This window comes from Antechinus flavipes, chromosome 5 (assembly GCF_016432865.1).
Source record: "Antechinus flavipes isolate AdamAnt ecotype Samford, QLD, Australia chromosome 5, AdamAnt_v2, whole genome shotgun sequence".
Lineage (NCBI taxonomy): Eukaryota > Metazoa > Chordata > Mammalia > Dasyuromorphia > Dasyuridae > Antechinus > Antechinus flavipes.
This window is the reverse complement of record NC_067402.1, coordinates 83,111,499-83,118,468: the sequence shown is the minus strand read 5'-3', so window position 1 is coordinate 83,118,468 and position 6,970 is coordinate 83,111,499. Positions and strand designations below refer to the sequence as shown.

The window sequence follows — 6,970 nt, the reverse complement described above, 5'->3', positions numbered from 1 at the left end:
AATGTGCAAAAGATACTAATCTGTAGTTTTTAAAGATATCCAACTTATCAACAATCTTGAAAAAAATATTCTAAATCACTAATAGAGAACACAAATTAAAGCAACTCGAGATTCTATTCATACTTTTCACAATGGCAAAGATGACAAAATCAGAAAATTACAAACAAAAAATTGTTAGAAGTCTTCTGGGAAAATATTTTCATTAATGTACTGTTGATGAAGCTATGAATTGGTCCATCCATTCTAGAAAATAATTTTGAACAATGTCCAGAAAGTTATCAAACTGTAAATACCCTTTGACCTAGTTGCATTACCATTAGGCACATATATGCCTCAAAGAGAAGAAGGATCAATATGTGCAAAAATATTTTAGTGCAAAATTGTAAAATAAGAAGAGCCTTCTTATAGGAGAATTGGCTCTATATATTGTGGTACATGAATGAAGTGGAAAATGCTTTTATCACATGAAATGATGAAATGTGTAATTTCAAGAGTAATTGATGCAACTTTCTGTGAATTGATGGAAAGCAAATGAAGCAGAAAGGGGAATAATTTGTACAATATTAAGAACAATATATAGAAAATAAAAAGTTGACTATAAAATTCTGATCATTATAATGATAAAGATAAACCTAAGTCCAAAAGAAGATGAAACAGCTCATTCAATTCCTGAGAAAGAGGTGAATGTGCAGAAACAGGACGTGACTGCTGTGGGAATTCATCTGATTGAACCATGGTTTTATGTATTAGGAGGATTTTTTTCAGTTAAAAAAATGCTCAGTGGGAAAAGTGCGAAGGTCAGATGAAGGGGGAAAAACTTGTTACCTGAAAAATAATAAACTTTTTAAAAAAGAAAGATAATAAATTCCATTTTGTACATGTTGAATTTGGAATGCCTATGGGTTATTTTCTCTTGGAAATAACTAAGATAATGGATGGTGTATTCTTAGAGCTCAATCACCAACCTAGGTTGACTAGATCTGAAATAATATTAATGATAATTAACACATGTAATACTTATACTAATACTAATACATGGTGCCAAGTACCATGCTAGTTCTTTACAATTTTTTTCTTTATTAAATCCTCACAATAACCCTAGGAGGTAGCTGCAGTCACATAGATGATAATTGTCCTGAGGTCACATTTGAGCTCAGGTTTGATTCCTAGCACTAATTCTGTTTACTGCCATTTACACAGAACGGACAACAGAACCTACCTATAGAAATTGATGAGAAGAACGTCAAGTGAGGGAAATGTGGAGAGGAAAAAAATGGGCCTACGAGGGAATCTTGGGAAAGACCTAGAGTTAGGCGGCAGATATCCATGATGAGCCTGCAAAGGGCATTTACAAGTAGAGCCAACCACCAGATTTGACTGTTTGGAGGGGAGGGGGCGGAGAGAAAGACAGAGATAAGAGAGAGGTAGAGGCAGAGACAGGCTGAAAAAGAGAAACAAAGACTAACAGAAATAATGGAAACAGACTTAAGAGACTGAGAGACTGGGAGGAAAAGACTGGGCAAATATATTTGGGGAGTTCTTTCCTTTTCCCAGGATTTTAAATTCCTAGAGAGCAGCGAAAGGTTCTGCCCTTTGGCCCTGTGGCATCTCTACAACCCCAGCACAAATAAGATATTATACCATTATATTCATTTATTCGACGCCTCGGCGCAGTACGCCACGGGCGGCAAATACGTGGTTCGGGCGGATTGGGTTTTTTTTCCCCCTAGGTCCGAGCCCGAGCCCCGAAGGTGCCTCCTCAGCTCTCCCCTTTTTTCCCTTCCCCTCCTCCAGTCGGCCCTAACGGTCGCCAGGGTAAGGGGCCGGCAAGGGCAGGGAGCGCCAACCGCCGCAGCCTCTTGACATCCCCAAAGGGTGCCTAAGTGTAAATGTGTGTATTTCAAGAGCAGATACTAGGGGGGACATAGCGGGGAGTGACCCATGCGGGAGTGTCTGAGGCGGTCGCAGCGGTATTTCCTCATCCGCCCTAACTTGACGGCCGGCAGATGGCGCCAACGGCCACAGGCTGCGGCGCGTCCGCCAAAATGAGCGGAGAATTTTCGGGAAGGTGGCGTAGGGGCGGGGCGTAGGAGGGGCAGGCCTCGGGTAGAAGCGGCAGCCGCCACCGCCCCCGCAGCCGCCGCCTCTGGCCCAGCGGATTTAATGGTGGAAGGGAAGTGCAGCGTCGAAGCGTAGCTTCGACGTCTGACGCACTTCCTGTTTGTTGTTGGAGAAACGGAGAGAAAGGAAAGCGCGAGGAGTCGCCGCCGCCACCACCACCAACACCACCAGCAGCGCCGGAGCCGAGAGGAGACCGCGGGCCTTGCCGCCCAGCCTCTCCTCCTCCTAGTCGCAAGCTGCCAACCTCCTTCGGGTAAGGGAAGCCCCTGGTAGGGCCCGGGGCGCAGGGAGGAGGCAGCTGGGTCGAACCGCGGCAAGAACTAGGAGGACGGGCGGGTGGCCGACTTGTTCCCAGCGCCTTAGCAACGGCGGTGTTGATGACCCGCCCGGCGCGCCGGTTCCCCGGGCCTCGCGGCCTGCGGGCGGGCCAGGGCCCGGTGTCTCCGATTCCAACACCGGCTGCCCAGTCGAGTGCCCTTGGCCTGCCGCCGCCGGGCATCGGGCTGCTGCGGCCCGGGCCGTTGGGGGAGGGGGCAGAGGACGCGTCCGGACGCTCGGGGCCTTCTTTTCCCCCCTCCCCCCCGGCTCTTGGTCGCCTCGGCCTCGATGTCCGTTTGAAGGCCACTCTCAGCCCGTCCCCCTTCATCCCAAGGATCCGAAAGCTCGAACCTCGGGCCGGGCAGGGAGGGCGTTGAGAAGCTTCGGGGTGGTCGTGGTCCTTTCGGGATCTGCGGAAAAAGGCGGATTGATTTTTCTAGTCTAACAGGCTAGTGTAGTGCCTCTCCTTTGCTGTCATCGCGTGACCAAAATTAGGCGGCTTCTCCCCCAAAATGCGGTCAGTTAGATCCGAATGTGAACGCCACATCGAGATGGGAGCAACGTTGGTGTACACTTCGGGTTCTTTCTCATTCAGTCAACATTTATTAACGGCCTACTGTGTGCCTGACCCTGCGTTGAGTGACGGCTTTATCAAGAAAGGCAAAAGTACAATTCCCTGCCCGCGGAAAGCTGCACCTCTAAGGTGGGGGAGGGGAAGGGGACCGGGAAACTCGCAGGAATGAGAGCTTTTCCAGAAAGGAGGGGGTGTGGGCTGGTTGGTTTACTTATTTTTGGGGAGGTTGTTTTTAAAGACCAAGGTGGTCAAATGGTTTTAATCTGAAGTTGCCCAGCTTCTTGCGTACTGAATTTGAAAATTACTGGTGAAAGGCCATGGTTTGTGGTGCTCAAGTACGGCTGGGGAGAGAGTTGGAATCTGGGGAGCTAGTGTCATCGGGAGGGGAGGCTCCTGAGGAGAAATTTTTAAAAACTCACCTAGCTTTGCCCTTTTTTCATTCCCCCCTTTTTTGGTGAGAATAAAGAGTAGTTAGAAGAAATAAGATATTTTTCTTTTTTAGCGTGAACTGAGAATATAAAATAAGCCCGTTGGAGGAAATAATAGTACCAGCTAGTAGAATTTATTTACTACTTTAAAATTTGCTAGGACTTTATTAAGGTTTTGCTCAATTTAGTCTTGGGAGCTAGGTGCTGTTATTCTGTTTATTTTTACAGTTGAGGAAACTGAGGCAGACAGGTTAAATGACTTGCCCAAGTTCATACATGGGACTGAGGGAGAATTAAAGGTCGAGTCTTAATATGACTACAGATTCAGGGCATCATAAAGCAAGTAATGTCTTATTAGGGTAAAGGTAACTTGTACTTTAATTTTACACATCAATTGGTTTGGCACTGCAGTTAGGTTACAATTCCTGGTAAAATGGTGTCAGTCAATTTATAAGAAAGTTTAAAAGAAGAGGAAAAAGAAACCCAAAACCCTAAAACTACTATCAAATTTGCAGTTTCTAGTTGTTTATATTTTGTGTCATCTACAGGTCGAATGAGTCTTCACAAGGAACTGACACTGGATAGATAAAGCAAAACAAAATTTCGGGAGATGAGTAATATAAAATATATCCATTAATTCAGGTCGGGCATCAGATCAGATACTTAACTAGTTGTGGAACCTATCTAGTTCATTTAACCTCTGTTTGCCTCATCTGTAAAGTGGGGATAACACATCCCAAGGTGGTGGTTGTGAGGAACAATTGAGATTTTTTTAAAGCACTGGGTCAAGCATTTAATTATTACTTCCTTCCTTCCAATTTTGAATTCAAATTACAATTTGAATTGTAATGTAAAGAGATAATTTTGAATGTGTTAGCTTCTCTAGAAGGTAATAGGCCATATTTGCTTGAGATGTTCACATTACACATTTTTGAGTGTACAGTATGTTCTGTTTACTGTTTTGTTAGAGAATTTGGAGAAAATGAAGTGTGCAGGTGATAGAACAAGTGTCTTTAAAGATCTAGGGTGTTTAATTAAGATTTGGAATTGGGGGCTCCTCCCCTCTCCCCCAAACGTTTTACATCTCAAAGTAGAGAATTTGGAGGCTGTTTTTTTTTTTTTTTGCTCTGGAGATCAGAATGGTCTGAAGACAGAGATGGATGCCTGTCCAGTAATACTACTGAGATGATTAAAACTTGGAAAAGTAACATTCATTTGCCCAATATGTGATTCAGTTTAGAGAATTCTGTCAAGGAGGAAACTAGCATTGCTTATCCGAAGCTTTTGCATGTAAGGTCTCAAAATAATGATTGGAACCTGAGGCTAAAATAATTTGCAATTTGCCTGGAGTCACTGCCACAGTTTAATCCCAGTCTTCCTGATTTAAAAGCCAATTTTCTGTTAGCTTTTGACACGTCAAGCCTTCTTCTCTACAACAGACTTCGAAAAAATTGGTTCTAGGGAGAATTACATTTATGTCCCTTTTTAAGCAAACGAGGCAGTGTGGTATAGAATGCATTAGACTGATAGCTGGTATGTATTTAGTCCTATTTAGTTACTAGCCAGCTTTGTGACCTTAATAACTTAGGTGTGCTTCTGTTTCTTTATCTGTAAATGAAAAAATTGAAATCTCAACTTTAAGCTAGGTTTTGGCTCTAAAACTCACTTTTTACTAAACATTTTAATAAACATCAAACATCTCATTTTTAAAAGTCTCAAAACAACAGCAATTTCATAGGTTTAGGTATACTTTATACATAATATATTGGTTCTAATCTTTCATTACTTTAGTGGACAGTTTGATTCATGAACCTTTCTGACTGTTGAAGATATATTAAGAAATCTTTACCAGAAAGTTTTAAACTGAGTAAATTGCATTGAAAGAAGTTAACCAAAATGAAAAAAGCCAAAAAACACAACCCAAGCCATTAAACAAAAAAATCCAAAATAAAAAGTTTGATACCTTTCCAGTCAAGTTGAGAATTTCTTGATTTAAAGAGTGATGTACCTGCAAAAAAGTCAACTGTGAATTTTCTGTACTAATTCTTTAAACTAATCTTTGGGTGACTCTTTCACCAAGACTGGACCAGTTTGAAAAGAGGAACAGAAGTTTACTCTCTGGTGGAAGAAAATTACATTTAGGCTAGACCATGAAAAAGGGATTCTTGGTGGTGACTCAAAGAAGCAATTAATTGCCTTTTACAAATATTTATCATGGGATTCTTTCAAATGTAATTTTATAGGTGGTTTTAAATTTATGAAAAATAAAATCGCTTTTAAGATTATTTCTTTAATTTATTGTACTTTAGAATCTATAATCCACATAACATTCTATTTTCATCATAAAGTTAAGAGATGTTCTCAGGAATATTTTGGTCTCAATACATATGTATCTGAAAGAAAAGATTATTTTCTCCCCTCAAAAGAAACACCACCTAGTGGAGAAACATGGCAAGAATTTGATTAGCTTTTCAAACATGGGAGCAAATAGTTACAATTTAATGGATGTAAGAAATATGCAGTACTTAAGAAGGAAGTTGACTTAAAGATAATTTCTTTGTGCCTGAAGAAATTGAGTGAATTTTTAAGAAAAATAAGTTGGTAGAGACAGTAATGGAAATGAAATCTGTAGGAGGTAATAAAAACAAAGCTCAAATTGAAGACTAGACTTCAGATAAATACTTAGGGACTTATACAGATTTCTGTCCTTGTAGATCGTTTACAATTTACAATTATTCAGTGTTAATATGATGATTGTAAAGAAAAACATTTAGTTTGGTTTTGTTTTAATGGAACAATAATACTGGGCTACTAAATCATGCTGCTTTAAACTGAAAGCCACAAGATAAGGGTTTAGCTTTAAAAATTATCTGATTTTATTTAAAGATGTAACAAGCTCTTAGAATTTCTTTGTAAAAGGTTTTTGCTTGATCTACTAATCTTTTATTTAACAGTACTGGCTAGGGCAAAGTATTTGTTTGACTATTTGGAGCCTCCTGTAAAGGTATCATTATCATGGTTTATAATTTCCTTAAGTGTTGATAGTGGTGTATTGTTTCTTTTTTAAACTTGGTATCTGTGTCTTGAAAGAGGGAAACTTTGAAATTAGGGAAACTGCAAACTTTGAAATGATAGAAGATTCAAAGGTAATTTAAATTTTAAATTCTTTATATCTTTTCTGGGATTGTAAGGCCGGAATTACAAGGTTTTGAAGTCATAGTTTGGAAGTTTACTTTAAAAAAAAAAAAAGAATCCCAACATCACTATCTGCCTTTTCATTTATTCTTTTACTTAATGACTTGCATCATGATTTTGGATGTACTTGTTAAAAGTGTAAGAAATTAGGTTTTTGGGGTATATTTATTCCATAGGAATTTCTATTCAATACACATTTCTAAGGTTCAAATTCCAGCTCTTTGATATTTAGCTGAATGACCTTGGACAACTTAATTGACTCTTCTGGATTCAAATACTTATGTAAAACAGGATTATTTAAAATTTTGAGTTGGCTCACTTCTTTCAGACACTT

At 40.1% G+C, this 6,970-nt stretch overlaps 1 protein-coding gene across 4 annotated transcripts in view; it reads left to right on the top strand.

Moving 5' to 3' along the window:
- The first annotated feature begins 2,244 nt into the window (after nt 1-2,244).
- DNAJB6 (DnaJ heat shock protein family (Hsp40) member B6) overlaps nt 2,245-6,970 on the top strand; it is a 114,192-nt gene continuing 109,466 nt past the window's right edge. Inside the window, exon 1 of one of the 4 annotated variants that reach the window (XM_051961576.1) lies at nt 2,245-2,374. The gene's annotated coding sequence lies outside the window, so the exon portion shown is untranslated. The remainder of the gene's footprint in view (nt 2,375-6,970) is intronic. The other 3 variants (XM_051961577.1, XM_051961573.1, XM_051961574.1) reach the window with 3 other exon arrangements.